Raw genomic sequence first — 16680 nt, 5'->3', positions numbered from 1 at the left:
CCCCGAACTATAGACCTAACCATAAACCAAGATATAGCCCTACCCCATGTCTCCTAACACTAACCCTAACTCTACCCAACTTCCCCAACCCTAAACTAAACCCTATCCCTATCCCTTACAACCTACCTCCTTCCCCTAACCCTACCTCCTACCCCTTCCCCATACCCGCACCCCCTACAACTATCCCCTTCCCCTAACCATACCTCCTACACCTTCCCCATACCCACACCCCCTACAACTACCCCCTACCCTATCCCTTACAACCTACCCCCTTCCCCTAACCCTACCCCTTCCACATACCCGCACCCCCTACCACTATCCCTACCCTATCCCTTACAACCTACCCACTTCCCCTAACCCTACCTCCTACCCCTTCCCCATCCCCGCACCCCCTACCACTACCCCCTACCCTACCCCTTACCACAACCCCTACCCTTACTCCCTTCCACTACCCCCTTTCTCCTACCCCCTTCCCCTAGGTTAGGGGTAGGAAGGGGAAAGGGAAGGGGGAGGGGAAGGGGAGGAGGAGAAAGGGAGGGGAAGGGGGAGGGTTAGGGGAGGGGATGGGGGAGGGGAAGGGGAGGGGGAAAGGGGAAGGGAAGGGCGGAGGGGAAGAGGGAGGTGAAGAGTGGAGGGCTGGGGTTAGGGCATAGGTGTGAGGGCAGGGGAAGGGGAAGATGAGCGGGAGGGGGTTGGGATGGAGGAGGGGTAGAGGAGAAGAGGGGAAGTGGGTGAAGGGACATGGAAGAGGCAGGGAATGGGGTTGGCAGGGCCAGAGGGATACGACGGGGAGGGGTTCAGGCCATCATGATGTTGTCCGTCCTCTGTTCAGCTGGGATGCGAGGTTCTTCTGGACTCGTGTCTTGTCTCTGAGATCGCTCCTTCTCCTGGGAAGAGAAATACGAGTGATAGAGATACTGTCTCTGAGGCCTGAACTCAATGACTTTGGAGGGTCCCAACACTTCCCCCATCATCCCCCCTACCCCTGAACCCTCCCCTCCCTCACACCAGTACTCTCCATTTTTCTTGAATTCCTGTCCATATTAAAATCCTTTTCATGCCTTTTTTGGACAAGCCTCCGCTACTACCCCGACAATGCATTCCAGCCACCCACTACATTCTGTGTGAATAAAATGTACCCCTCACGTCTTGCCTAAATTTCCCTCAGCTCACCTTAATTAGACGTCCTCTGGTATTCTCGCCCCAGGAATGCACACAATATTCCAAGTGTGGTCTGACGAGAATTTTATACATCTGCAACGATACCTCTCGGTTCTTGAACTCAATCCCCTGACTCCTGAAGGCCAGCACACAATACACCATCTTAAACTCCCTCTCAATTTGCACAGCAACCTTGAGTGATATATGGAGCAGGATCTAAATATTTCTCTGTCCTGCACACTGTTCATAATCCTGCCATTAACCAAGTGCTCTGCCCACACATTCTTGTAATCCGCATTCAATGAAGATATTGGTCTATATGAAGCTACTTTTAATGGGGCTCCAACCTTCTTTGGAATAACTGTTATTCGTGCTCTTGAAAATTACTCTGGAAATAAACCTGGACCAGTTGCTTATTTAAGTACATCTGATTTACAGGATTGAACTCCATCTGTCACTTCTCTGCAAACTGGATGACCTATGACAACCTTCTACACTGTCTACAACATCTCTACCTCTGTGTCATCCCCTGACCTACCCACCCTTCCACTCCCATCATCATTCATAAAAATCACAAAGAGCAGGGGTCCCAGAGCAGATCCCTTTGGAGCGCCAGTAGTCATTGTTTCATCTACTACTACCCTCTGTTTTCTGCAGACAAGCCAATTCTGAATCCACACAGCCAAGGCTCCATGGATCCCATGCCTCCCGACATTCTGAATGAGGCCTCCGTGGGGATCTTGTCAAGCACCTTACTAAAATCCTCGTGCAGCACATACAGACCTTGACCTTCATCTATCTCCTTTGACACCTCCTCTAAAAACTCAATTTGACTCGTGAAGCAGGACCTGCTCCTCACAAAACTATCCATGAGTTTCCCCAGCATGTTTGGGCATTGCCCTCGGCCCCAGAATCTGCAGACTTCCTGGCGAGTCCCTCCCTTACCCCTTCCCAGAGCTTCCGCATCCATTAGAACATCAAGCATTGCTGCCCAGTACAGGCCCTTTGGCCCATAAAGGCTGTACTGACCTTTGTAAATGTTCTCCACAACCTTTACCTGTACCACACCCATAGGAACATAGGAAGTGGGAACAGGAATAGGACAAAAATGGCCTATCGAGCCTGCTCCGCCATTCAATACGATCATGGCTGATCTAATTTATGACCAAACTCGACCTACCCTGCCTTCTCGCCATATCCCCAAATTCCTCTATCATGTAAAAATTCTGTTCCCTTACATCCACATGCTCGTCTCAGAGACTTTTATATGTACCTATTCTACCAACCGCTACCACTTTCTGTGGTGACGCATTCAAAGCTCTCACAACTCTCTGCATAAAAAAAATCTCCCCTCACCTGAAGCGGATGCTCTCTGAGATTTGCACCTGACACTTTAGGAAAGGTTTCTGGCTGTTCATTCCATCTAAGGCCCCCACAATCTTATTTAGAATAAGTTATTAAGCTGTGGATGGGGCAAGTTGGGAGAGGGAGGAGGGGAGAGAGCTGGTGGGGGAGGGGTGAGAGCTGATGGGGAGGGGACAAGGCCGTGTTGTGGAGAGGGATCAGGACCGCGTTGAGGTGGTGAACGGACAGACATGGGTGGATCTACCTGCCGAAATAAAGGAGCAATAAGAAGGCCATCTCGGGATCTACCAGCATCTTCTGGGGCTTGATGTCTCAATGGAAAACCCCCTGAGGATGGAAGTAGGCCATGCTCTGCTACAGCTGGTACATGAACATCTGGCAACACAACGATATAACATGACCCACTCTGCCTCCACACTGGCCGGGTCTATATCCTGAGGGTAAGGGGAGGTGGGTGAAGGGCCCCTCCCTGCCAATCAACATCCATCCTCATCATCCTCTCCACCCCTCTCCCCTCACTACCCTTTCTCTCCTCACCAATACCCATTGAGACCCTCATGCACCCTTCATCGATATCCAGTCCCCTGAGAGACTCAGCCAGTAAACTCCTTCATATCCTCCAACCCCACCATCCAAGCTTGCCCCAGTGGACAACTTGACCACCCAGACCCACAACCACCTTGATGTAGATCATGGGAATGGGCTGCTTGGCCTTGTTGAAGTGCTGGACCATGCAGTGAACCGTCTTGGGAACATAGTCCAGACCCAGATTCAAATAAACCTGCTCTTCCTCTTGGACACAATACAAACATGTCAGCTGGATTTACCCTCCAAAACCCCGTGCCTCTCCCAACAGGAGTGCCAGCCCCTCCTGCTCTCTGTAGGCCTGATGCCCCCACTGCTCAACACAACATGGCATGAATCCAACGGCTCAGCGAGCAGAGCGTCAACAGGCCGTAGTGGACCCGTCCGCTGCCCCATCATTCGGCTTCTGGTGAGACTGCACAAAATGTGCAGCTCTGACCGCCCTCCCTCGTGAGGCAAGGATTCACCGGGGGAGAAAAACCATTGACGTTTCGAGATGAGAAATGTTTGCAGCCGGGTGTTGGCTGGGGTCGAACATGTGGAGGCTGAGTTGTTGGGACGATTCAGAGCAGGCGTTGATTTGGAGGCGCACCAAAAGGTGCCAAAAGTGAGTTATGGGGGAAAGTACATTCGTGAAATGAATTGGGGAAACAGACTGGAGGGGCTGAGTGGCCGAATTTGGCGACCTTGTCTTGTGGTCTTGGCTGCTGCTGTCTGGAGTTGAAATGGCAAGAGGTCATGAGTTAATGGGTGAGGAGCAGGGCAGCCAACGTCAAAGAGTCAGCACTGGTCAGAGGGGCAGGATGGAGGCAAAAGAGAGGCTGCAGCGAGACAGATCGATTGAAGGAATGGGGAAGGTAGCAGCAAATGATATGCATCAGAGTGAGGGTGGGGTGGGTGCAGGTGGATCTTACCTTGACTACAGAGGAGAAGTTGAGAAGAGGGACAATGATGGTGTGATCCAACTTTCGCACGATCTGCAGTTTGCGGTTCTATGGCGAGAGAAGAACATCAGCAAGGCTGGGCGATGAGTCGGGGCCCTGAGGGGCAACTTGTCCAAGTTGAGGGAGGAGGCGGGGAGGAGATTTGTCAAGAGGTCAGAGGTGGGGAACTCCAAGGGAGGCCGAAGTGGGGGACTTTTCGAGAGTCAGTGGGGGGGACTTTTCGTGTCGCTGGAGGGGGGACTCGTCAGGGGGTTCAATGAAGTATCATTTCAGTTTTTATGATTGTTTTCCCAGCTTCTACTAAACAATTAATTTGCAGAAAATCTTTGATATTTGCCAGGTGAGTGTGTGTGTGTGTGTGTGTGTGTGTGTGTGTGTGTGTGTGTGTGTGTGTGTGTGTGTGTGTGTGTGAGTGTGTGTGTGTGTGTGGGGTGGGGGGTTGTGTGTGGGGAGGGGGGCTGCTGTTGTGGGTTTGTGTGACTTTCTCTGTTTCCAAACCCCATGGCTGCTTTGGTCTCTGTCAGATGCTCCTCTTTCCACCCCCCTTCAAAAATGTGTTTGGGGTGTTCTTTGTCAATTGGGTGTAATTGTGTGAAACGGGCTCATGTGTCGCAAGGGCCTGTGAACGTGCTGTAGGCCCTAAATTTAAATATCAGGGTTTTTCATTTCCACACAACTGCTCCTCCCCCTCACCTTGAATCTCTTGTCTTGCAAGATCTTCTTGATGGCAATCAGCTCTCCGGAGTCCACCGGCCTTGCCTGGTACACCACACCGAAAGATCCATTGTCGATGATTTTAACATCTGTGCAGGACACCACCTTGGGGACGTTGGGTCCATGACACGGTGTGGCCACCTCTGTTGTGGCCTTATTGCCATGTCCTCTGGGGCAGAAGCAGCAGCATTTACACACCCAGAGGGTACACAACAGGTCATTTATCCCAGCCCAGCCTTGTTGTCTGAGTTAGTCTCTACCCCTCCCTCTACCTCCCTTCCAAGTGTCTCCAAAATGTCAGAATTGATCCTCTGGTGGTTCTTTCCAGCCTCTCAGTAGAAATATTGCCACCCCAGGTCCCTCTTTGATCACTCTCCTCAGACTGAGGCCAGTTCCGCAGCCGTTCACCTTATTTACAACCCTCCCTCCATGAGAGGATCGGGTCATCCTTGACCTTCAGCACGTCCCGGGGAGATGAACCACTCTGAACCCTACCACGGGTTTAGCAGAAGCCCTCCACATTCCCAGAAGCTCAGCAACACCGTGATCTTCCATGATGCAAGCGAGACCTCGTTGCCTGAGGGAGCAGGTGGTGCGGAGAGCGCCCCACTCTTCACCGCTCAACTCTGTTGGGTCCGCCGCAGCAGAAACACTTTCTAGCACCTTCATCCAGGTCCACTGGGGGAAAGAATCCTATCCCGGTTGGGGGTGTGTGGGGGTGTATGCAAGGGTGGAAGGGATCTTGTAACCACGGGGGTGGGGGGGGGGCGTGGCGGGTGGAGGAGCGGTCGTGTCTCTCAGTGGACAGATCCCATTCCAGGTGGAGGGGGAGCTCTGTCCCATTTCTGTTGAAAGGTCTGCCTTCCATCCCCCTCGCAACTTCTCTTCTCCCTCAGACACCTCACACTCTCCCCTGCCCCGATTCCTCTACCACACTCTCATCCCCCACCCAACACCACCCCCATGGTTTCCCCAGTCCTTTCCGTCCCCTCGCACCCCATCCCCCCAGCTCAACCCTATGTCCCCTATCTCTGATCCAATCTCCCTTGACATTAGCCTGTGGTGCTACCCCGTTCCTTTGTTCTCCCCTCCACTCCTACAGACCCCATCCCTGTATTCCCTCACATGCCATTGTTCTCCCCTCCCCAGTCCCCTCCAGCTGCCTCATAAAGTGCCCTGCACTCAGGATGGGGAGAGGGGATTAAATGTAGCCTCCATTCTCTCCGCCCACACTGGGTGAAGGATGGTGCCAGAGGAGTCTCTGTCCCAGTAGGGGAGCCTGTAACAGGCTCTTTATCTCACCCATGGGTGCAGGGTGCTTCCAAACACAACCCTGTTGATCAGAGGGTCCCTGGGATGAGACAGCGTCCTACTCCGACATGCGGGCCAGAATCCCCTTCTAGGAGAGGCATCTTTCTCGTGTTGCTGTGCCATGCACGACTCAGCTATGGCTGCCCCATGCAGTGACATCATCACCCCCTCTGTGTCATCATCTCCCCCCTCTGTGACACCTCCCCTCTCTGTGACACCACTAGTGTAATGGGCAGTGACATCCAACCATTTAAATCCTCCTCAATTTCCCCAAGCAAGGGGAGAATAATTCAGCTGGTCTAAATTACTCGTTGTTATCTATTCTAACTCCTAGATATTTGATCCCATTTTGCCTCCACATTTGTTGACTATTTGCTTGACATTGGCTCTAATCCCCCTTCCTAAGTGACATGATTTTGCACATATCCCAAAAGAACTTATACCCAGAGATGTCCCCATAGTCCTCCAGGGTGGAGCACCTGAGTGTGGGCAATGAGTGTGTTGGGTCTGTCAGATATATCAGAACAACTTCTGCAAATAAATTGATTTCATGCTCTTCCTGGCCTGTTCTGAAACCTTTAATGCCTGAATCCTGGCAAATGGCCTCAGCTAATCGCTCCATGGCCAGTACAAACTCACTCACTGGGAGTGTGGGGGAGGAGTCAGACCTTGATTGGCATGTCTGTTGGCTACCTCTGTCCCTCTCATCTCGACATCAGTGGCTCAGGTTGGGGGAGTCTGTGCTGCCTCCTGCAGTGCACAGCAACGCTGCTGGACCACCTTTATCTCCTTATTTTCCTGGGCCCTCTGCAAATCTTTCCTTTCTATGATCTCACATTGGTTTCTCAGGAGAAACAATGGCAGCCAAAAGGCACCCTCTGATTCCCCTTAGATTTTGGGAACCCCGACTTCTTGAAGTGGGACCACACGTGGTGACCTATTTTCTCAAGATGTGGATCCAGGAGCTTGGACCAGTCTACCAGTTTGCCGTGGTCCGCCAGCATGCTTGCCAAGCTCCCCAACCCTGCACTCTTGACAGTCCACCCGCAGATCTTGTTCTCCCTGCCTGCACTAGATTTCCTGCTCCGATTCCAAAGCATCTCCACTGCAGCTGTGTTCAGTCGGAACTCGAAGGACCCTGCTCACTGCACCAATTATTATGTGTGTGAAACTGATTCGAGGGGTCCCAAGGGTGGCGAATTTGAACACAGTTGTCTTTTATTGACACATGTAGTGAAGTCGCACGAGGAGTAAAAGACACACACAGACACAAACTCGCCGGATTAATCGATACACTTGCAACCACTCGTGGAGAGAAGACTTGACAATCAACTTGTCACATACGATACCTTGAACAGGTCATTCATTCACTCATTGATCTTGGATGCCTGTGGGTGGTAGGGGATATGCAGGTGGCCCCAAATACTTGGCATCACCACCCATTGCTGGTCGGACGTTATCCGATAGGGTATTCCACATATGGAGCACGCTAAAATGGTGCTTGGTCGGCCCGCTGGCAGGACATCTGAGTATGTGCTGACCATCGTGAGAACATATCACTTTTTATTTTGGCAGGGGAGAGGCCTGATATGGTCAATTTATCAGACTTGGCCAGCTCCCGAACCCCAGCGAATGCGACCCTTGGTTTTAATTGCTGACAAATAGGGCATTTGGCCATCACAGTTCTTGCAACATCATGAGACCCCCAGATCCTCTGTCCATCATAGTGCCCCCATATGCCCACATTTATGATGCACCAATGCTGCCAAGGCTCCAGGGTCTCTCTGCTTGGGGAAAATAGTGGCAGAGCATATTTGAGCAGCTCAGTCCACAGTGGCATCGCGTCAGCTTCAGCGGTTTTCCTGGAGGTGTGTCCATCCACGTGGTGGACCCTGACTATTCTTTTGTTGTTCCACCTCTCAGAAGATCTGCCAGTGCTGTTGTCCTCAGAGCAGGCAGCCATGGATCTGCCTCCCTGTCTCCTGACGCCGACCCATCCACACTGACCTGCTGTTTGGCACAGCCCAGAAAACCTGTGGCACTAATCGGAAAAGAGGCTCCTGGGCCCGCCTGGTTGTCCCTTTTCGGATCAGTGCCACAGCTGCCAGCTTGGACAGTTGGCTCTCCCCTCCACCTCACCCTCTTGTGTCAGTACTTTATCTGTGGTGGGCTGGAGCGCTCCCACCTTACACCACTGTTTTTCGCACCTCCACCAGCCGGAGCCGTCAGTAAACCAAGCTTTTTCCTGCTGTCCAGCATCGAGGGTGTTGAACGGTTTGCCCCAGGCCATGGTGCCAAGCTCTTCTCGGGGTCATTCAGGTGGTAGGCTGTCACTTTCGGGCAGGACACGATCTGTTCTTGCAAGTGGCTCAGCCCTTCGAGCGCGGCCTCTCTGCGGTCTGCCATGTACCACTTCTTCGGTCCGCTGTGAGTGGCATCCACAGATTTAACCCATCACATGTTGGGGAGGTGTGGTTGGAGTGTGACTGTCTCTGCTGCCATCTGGTTCTCTGTGGTGAGCAGGCGAGCATCTGACACTCAGATGGGGAGTCGCGGGAGGTAGCTTCCAGGAGGGAATTGAACAAGAAGCTGTGTGGGACTCGGCGACCTTGCCTCTTTTGCTTGACGCTCCACTTGGCCATTGTCTTCATGGCAGAGACAAGTCATTCAAAGTGTCTTCCAGTTTTGAGGGGTTGGGGATACTTGTGGTCAGTGGCAGTGGTGTTCAACAGCGTGTTTTGCCATTAAAGAAGCCATTTGTTGTTCAGGTCATCAATGAAGCGGTGAGTTTTTTTTTCTGGGCAACATTGTACAGTAGATGGAGGGGCAGGGTGAGATGGGGAATATGTTGGCACCAGTAACCCAAAAGACCCACAAACCTTTGTGCCTCAACTTGTTGGTGGGCACCGCAATGAGGATTTTGCTTTGAGCAACCATTGATATTTCTCTGCTGCCTGGATTCTCAGGAAAATGACTGTTGGACTAGGACCCTGGACCTTTTCCAGGTGGTGCCTCCCTGGTGCCAGTATCTGGGGTGTTGCTGCTGGTGTCCAAGACATCCTAAAGTGGGCCAGAGGTTGTGGTACATGGAGATACCAATGACATAGGGAGGAAGAGGGAAGAGTTCCTGAAAAGTGGGTCCAGGGCGTTTGGTGAGAGCTGAAAAGAAATAGCATGAAGGGAGTCATGTTGGGATGACTGTCTGGGCCATGCGACAGTGAGAGCAGGAACAGAATGAGGTGGAGGATAAAGGCGTGGCCTGAAGGTGCGGGTAAAGAGCTCCTTGAGGGCATCCTATTTGCCTTGCTCGGGAGGCTGATGTCGGAAGTCGATGAGCCTTGCTGCCATGTCCTGATGAGCAAGAACATCATGGAGGAGTAATGGATGTCATCAGCGGTGATCTCTTGGAGGTGGAACTGGTCCTTGGCCTGTTTGAACCCCACGTGTGGCTGCGACATCCAGAACGTTGACAGCTTCAACCAAACCATCTGAAGCGCCGCCTGGACCGTGATCTTCACATCCAATTGAAGGGCTGGGTCCTGCTGAGGTCATCACGGTAGCAGGCGCGCTCCCGCAAAGTCTGGAAAGAATGACATGCACCCAAGAAGTGGAAGTGGAAGATAAGTTGCTTGAACAGGCAGCTCCAGCCTCCGGTTGGAAGGCGATCCTCCCGTTGCTCATTGATTCCCAAGATATGGGTCATCCCCTGGGATGAAGGGCATTGGCCCCAACGGGGTCTGCGCTGTCAGCGTGTTTGTCGGCTCTCTAGTGTAGTGACTCGTGTCTCGGTTAACAGGCCACTCCAACTCGATATGTCAGAAGAATATGGAGCCCATATTTACCAAGGGTGGGTGTGGATATTTACATGAAACCCTGACACTCCCTTTCACCTGAAGGCCTCCGTTTATTCAATGAAACTTTAAAGTAACAGACACTTCTGTTGAGGCGAGAAGGGGAGAGGTTAGGATATTGGGGATGAAGGTGGGAGGTGGTTTCTTTATTCTTTCTTTTATAGATGCCACACATTAGATGAGCATTATTATTCATTGTGTGAATTTGTTGTGGATTTAAGTATATAAATATTTTTTTTAAATTATCGGCAGGACCACGAGTGGCAGATAGGATCATGGGGACTCTCACCCCCCAACCCACCCACCCCAAATATCAATGGGATAAACCGGGTTCATTGTCAATGTCGTCGAGGATCCCTTCCACCTGCCCACAGCATTTGGCAGCTCTTCTCATCAGGAAAGAGGTCGAGGAATATCGGAGCCAGGAGCACCAGGCCCAGAAACAGATTCTTCCTGCGAGCAGTGAGGATGGAGAATGATGGATGACCGGCTCAGACAAAGACTCCAAGACTCTGCTATTGATTCAACAGAATTTATTTCATTTTTGGGAGGGACTGCACGTGTATCATTTGTCTCTCTGTGCGTAGGTCCCGTTGTGTGTTTGCAGAGGTTTCCACCATGAACACAGTTTCCTCGGGTTAAATTTGAACGGGTACAGAGGAGCTTTCCTGGATTGGAGAATGTATCTCATGAAACAAAGTTGACTGAGTTCGGGCTTTTCTCTTTTTCAGCCCAAAATTAACTTTATTCTAAAATTATTGACCAAGAGGACAACTGTTCCATGTCTTTTCTCATCCTCGTGTTGCATGCCTATATTCCTTTCACTGCACCTGTTCTCTGTTTAGCATCATTCTACCACTTTGACACCTCGTGGTTACTCCCTGCACTCTGTGGTTGAAGGGGTTCCCCTTAGACTCCGCCCCTCAAGACCCGGAGGATTAGAGTCCTTACCCACAGCGCCCTCGTGTTGGCTGCGCCAAGCCTCAGTGCATCTCTCAGCAACCTGGAATAGGCCGGTGGGCAGCGTTCCCTCACCCACATCTCCATGTGCTAAAAGACCAGCAGGTTAACGTCGAACAGTTATGCCCTTCGGACCTCGATGTTGCGCTGACCTATCAATTCCAAGCAAAATAAAAACTTGACCCTTCCTCCTTCATAACCCTCCATTCTTGCAATGGAGGGAGTGCAGAGACAATTCACCAGGCTGATACCTGGAATGGCAGGAATGACTTATGAGGAAAGATTGCGCAAATTGGGATTGTTCTCACTGGAGTTTAGAAGATTGAGAGGGAATCTCATAGAGACATATAAAATTCTGGCAGGGCTGGACAGAATGGATGGAGATGGGATGTTTCCAATGGTGGGAAAATCCAGAACCCAGGGCCATGGTTTGAGGATAATAAGCAAACCATTTAGGACCGAGATGAGGAGGAATTTCTTTACCCAGAGGGTGGTGAATCTGTGGAATTCATTGCCACAGAGGGCAGTAGAGGCAGGTTCATTAAATATATTTAAGAGGGAATTAGATCTATTTCTTCTGTATAAGGATATTAAAGGTTAAGGAGAGAAGGCGGGGACGGGGTACTGAACTTTAAGATCAGCCATGATCTCGTTGAATGGCGGAGCAGGCTCGAAGGGTCGAATGACCTACTCCTGCTCCTATCTTCTATGTTTCCTTCATTCATGTGTCCAAGAAGCCCTTAAATGCCACTAATATTTTAGCCTTCATCACCACTCCTGGCAAGACATTCCTGGCACCCACAACTCTGTGTAAAAACAAGTACCCCTGATATTGCCCCTAAACCTTCCTCCCTTTGCTTTGGGCTTCTATTGTTTGCTTCTCTTATCTGGGTTTCAGGCAGACCAAAGGGCATCTTTCACTGAGTTTCTGGTCTTCCAGCAGTTCTGGATGTCTGTCTCTCGATGCTCTGCTCAGGGTACCACCCCGCAGTATCTCATCAAGTCCTAGTCTCTGTGTCAGCAGGAATTCCATGCTGACCACTGCCTGATGGCCCTGTGGTCAACAGTGTTTGTCTATGCAACCATTCCCATGAAGGTGATGGGGCAAAGTCCTGCTGACTAGGACATTGTGTGGCATCAGGGCCAGACCAATCTTTCGCAACACCTGATCCAGGTAGAACTTCAGCACATAGCGGCTTTTGGTGCCCTTGCACTTTGTTTCCAAGCAGAGCCAAACACAATAGCCATGCTGGTTAGGGTTATGCCCCCATTGATTGACGACGTACATGGTCCTCCAGACTCTATACATTTTGGACCCCCACATGAATAGGAAATGTGTTTTGGGAATTGACAGGGTGGAGGTGTGGGGATGGGCCACACCTGCCTCACGTGCAGCAGTACCCGAGAGCTCCTTGCACCTGATGACCAGGTTCTACCGGATTGATAGAGTTGGGCATCTCTGTGGTTCTCCATGTCTCCTGGAACTGGGGGTCTCCTTACTGCTCCCCATCTCCTTGAGTTGGTACTTTGTTCTCCACCATCACCACAAGACAACCAAGACCCCTGGATGGAGGGCAGTGGTGCAGAGAGATCAGTGAGAATATGGGTAGTTTCAACAGGGTGGGGTCCATTCTGATGCCTGATAACAGGAGGAAACCAACGGGGAAGGAGGATGCAGGGCATTCGATAGCAGATGGGGCAGGGTGCAGACACGGCAGCTGACTGGAATTGTCAGGGGGATACTGAGACCTGGGAGAGGAGGGGAAGGAAGGTGCAGTTGTGTTCTGACGAGAGAGTGCTGAGGGAGAGGCAACATGGGTGGAACCTCAAGGCAAGGGACCCCTGAATTTTTTGCAGGGATGAGCTCTGTAAATAGACTCCCAGATATCCAGCAAAGAGCATCTTTGTCCCCCTGCCATCAGGAAGGCGATATGGAGGAATAAAAGCAGAGAAGCCAGGGAGGGAAATAGCTTCTTCCCACAGACCGTGAGATTGACAAGGCAACATGAGCTGGATGGGAGCTAAGAATGAAAAGGTGGAGAGGAATATGGACTGATTACAACAGCACAGCCAGCAGGAGAGTGGGGCCGAAGGGCCTGTTTCTGTGTTGTCTATCTGGACGAGCCTTTTGAGTTCAAGCTTTAAAAGACCAAACCATTTTTAAATTTAATATCAACGGTATAGAATGAATCAAGATACAAGATGTCTGTCCAACGGCAAGTGTCGAAGGCACTTCCTGAAACGGAGGCTCTGAAATTACAGGGAGGTTCTGGCTGGTATGAGGCCCGGCTTCCTCTGGAAGGAGGAGAGGAGGCAGGGATAATGTGGGGGTAGGCGTGGGGAGGGGAGGGGGTAGCGATGCCTTCCTCCATTCACCTCCCATTTCCTCTACACCGTACCCCTCCTCATTCCCATGCCCATTCCCCTCCCCCATCACTTCCCCATTTCCCGTGCCCTGCTCGCCTCCCCCGCTCCCCTCCCCAACCTAACCCTAACCCCTAACAAACTCTATCCTTAACGTTAACACTACCGATACCTTTAAACACTACACCACGTCCCCAACCCTAACTCTTATTTCCACTCTGTCCCCTAACCCTATCCCTACGCTGTCCCCTGAACCCAACCCTAATCCTACCCACCTTCCCCAAACCCCAACTCACACCCCACCTCTACCTCCTACTCCTACCCCCTTCCCCTAAACCTAAAACAAGCCCACTTCCCCAAACTCTAAACCTAACCCTAAACCTCGACCTAACCCGAGCCCACATCTCCTAACCCCAAACCTAACTGTACCTCTACCCGTCCATGACCCATATCTTAATTCTACCCACCTTCCCCAACCATAACCTAAACCCTACCCCTATCCTCTACACCTACCCCCTTCCCCTAATCCTACCCCATACCTGCAACCCCTTCCACTACCCCATTACCTACCCCTACCCTCTCACTACCTCCTTTCTCCTACCCCCTTCCCCTATCCCTCCTTCCCCTAAGTTAGGGGTAGGAAGGGGAGGGGAAGGGGAGGAGGGGAAGGGTAGGAGGTGAAGGGGAGGGGCAAAGGAGAGGGAAAGGGGAGGTGAAGGGAGGAGGGCTGAGTTTAGGGCATAGGTGTGAGGGTAGGTGAAAGGGAAGGTGAGTGGGAGGGGGTTGGAATGGAGGAGAGGTAGGGGAGAAATGGGTGGGGGAAATGGGTGAAGGTATATGGAAAAAGTGGGGAATGGAGTTGGCAGGGCCAGAGGGAGAAGGGGAGGGGTTCAGGCCATCATGATGTTGTCCGTCCTCAGTTCAGCTGGGATGCAATGTTCTTCTGGACTCGTGTCTTGTCTCTGAGATCGCTCCTTCTCCTGGGAAGAGAAATACGAGTGATAGAGATGCCGTCTCCGAGGCCTGATCACGATGACTTTGGAGGGCCCCAACTCTTCCCCCATCAACCCCCTCCCTACCTCTGCACACTAGGGCCTTTCCCTTCCTCTGCTTTACCTGAGGAAGTGTGTTATGGAGAAAACCACAATCTATATCTGCAGATCTCAGAGTACCGTGTCTCCATCAGGCAACACCCTGGTTCACCACGACATGGCAGCAAGATGCTGGACAAATCATGGATGGATCAGTCGAGTCCCTTCAGCTGACCCATCTGAACCTACCCCATAACAATATTACTCTTCCCTCCCTCCACCAGTACCTTCTGTTTTTCTTTTATTCCTGTCCCGAAATTAAAATCTTTTTCATGACTTTTTTGGACCAGCCTCCACTACTACCCCTGGCAATGCATTCCAGCCACCCACTACATTCTGTGTCAACAAAATATCCCCCTCACATCTTGTCTAAAGTTCCCTCATCTCACCTTATTTAGACGTCCACTGGTATTCTCGCCCCAGGAATGCACACAATATTCCAAGTGTGGTTTGACTAGAATTTTATACATCTGCAACGTTACCTCTCAGTTCTTGAACTCAATCCCTGACTCCTGAAGGCTAGCACACAATACAGCATCTTAAACTCCCTCTCAATTTGCACAGCAACCTTGAGCGATTTATGGAGCAGGATCTAAATATTTCTCTGTCCTGCACACTGTTCTTAATCCTGCCATTAACCAAGTGCTCTGCGCTCATGATCTTGTAATCCGCATTCAATAAAGATATTGGTCTATATGAAGCTACTTTTAATGGGTCTCCAACCTTCTTTGGAAAAACTGTTATTCATGCCCTTGAAAATGACTCTGGAAATAAACCTGTACCAGTTGCTTGGTTAAGTACATCTGTATTTACAGGATTGAACTCCATCTGTCACTTCTCTGCAAACTGGATGACCTCTGACAACCTTCTACACTGTCTACAACATCTCTACCTCTGTGTCATCCCCTGATGTACCCACCCTTCCACTCCCATCATCATTCATAAAAATCACAAAGAGCAGGGGTCCCAGAGCAGATCCCTTTGGAGAGCCCCTAGTCATTGTTCCATCTACTACTACCCTCTGTTTACTGCAGACAAGCCAATTCTGAATCCACACAGCCAAGGCTCCATGGATCCCATGCCTCCCGACGTTCTGAATGAGGCTACCGTGACGACCTTGTCAAGCACCTTACTAAAATCCACGTGCAGCACATACAGACCTTGACCTTCATCTATTTCCTTTGACACCTCCTCGAAATACTCAATTTGACTCGTGATGCAGGACCTGCTCCTCACAAAACTATCCATGAGTTTCCCCAGCATGTTTGTGCATTGCCCTCGGCCCCAGCATCTGCAGACTTCCTGGCCAGTCCCTCCCTTACCCCTTCCCAGAGCTTCCGCATCCATTACAACATTAAGCATTGCTGCCCAGTACTGCCCAGTACAGACCTTTGTAAACGTTCTCCACAACCAACTAACCCTTACCCGTACCACACCCATAACTATGGGTGGATTAAATATCCAATTAACTACTTTCTGAAGTAATGCATCATGAATTTGATGTTGATTCCAATTTTGAATAACTTTTCATAATTCTAGTTGAGCTCCTGTAAAGTTAGATCCATTATTAGAACATCATTTTTTGACTTGACCACGTCTAGGAATAAAACGCCAAAGAACATTAATAAAAGAGTCTGTATCAAGCAATGACGCTACTTCAATATGAATTGCTCTCATAGTCAAACAAGTGAAAATAACTCCATATCGTGTTTCAACACTTCGTCCTCACTTTACTTGCAAAGGACCAAAATAATCAACTTCCACAGATGTAAATGGGAATTCTTCAGGTGAAACTCTGTCCTGTGGTAAATCTGCCATTTGTTGTTGTCCAGGTTTTCATTCTCTCTGTTAGTCACAAAGAGATGAAACCTCATGATTTCATTATTAATATATTTAAGCACTGATGTTCTATCAGTCCAAAACACAGGATCTGCTAACTCCATCTGTAATTGTCTTCTTAACATAGCGTCCATTTTGCTCGCCATAATAGCAGCAGTCAATTCCATTCAAGGTCTGGTGACTGACTTTAATGGAGCCACTCTGTCTTTTCCCATTACAAATCCACCATCTACTCACACTTGGTTATTTCACAGGACTCAGTAACTGACAGGATCAAAACCACCTTCACTTACATCAGAAAAATGGTGTAACTGAGCAAATGTGGCCACTCCAAAGTCTGTTGACTTCAAAATTTCCAAGTATTTGAAGACGCTCAATCTAATTTTTCCAATCTTGTGCAATGGATTCTGGATTAGTTTCATCCCATCCAAATTTTCTTCTGCACAAAACTGGTATTTGGCCGGGCTGATCATTAGGCTGAATTCAGCCAGTCGG

At 50.4% G+C, this 16680-nt stretch overlaps 2 long non-coding RNA genes across 3 annotated transcripts in view; both read right to left on the bottom strand.

Annotated features, from left to right (window-relative positions):
- Positions 1-458: 458 nt before the first annotated feature.
- Positions 459-5007, bottom strand: LOC138750320 (uncharacterized). Its single transcript, XR_011349258.1, has 3 exons — positions 4749-5007; positions 4026-4103; positions 459-887 (listed from the first exon to the last, which is right to left on the bottom strand). It is a non-coding gene; the product is annotated as an uncharacterized lncRNA (long non-coding RNA).
- Positions 5008-13959: 8952 nt separating this feature from the next.
- Positions 13960-16680, bottom strand: part of LOC138750314 (uncharacterized) — a 36408-nt gene continuing 33687 nt past the window's right edge. For both annotated transcript variants that reach the window (XR_011349254.1, XR_011349253.1), the window contains one exon: positions 13960-14235. This is a non-coding gene — a long non-coding RNA (uncharacterized lncRNA). The remainder of the gene's footprint in view (positions 14236-16680) is intronic.

This window comes from Narcine bancroftii, unplaced genomic scaffold (assembly GCF_036971445.1).
Source record: "Narcine bancroftii isolate sNarBan1 unplaced genomic scaffold, sNarBan1.hap1 Scaffold_116, whole genome shotgun sequence".
NCBI lineage: Eukaryota > Metazoa > Chordata > Chondrichthyes > Torpediniformes > Narcinidae > Narcine > Narcine bancroftii.
Note: the sequence above shows the minus strand (reverse complement) of the source record. Positions and strands in the feature narration are given on the sequence as shown.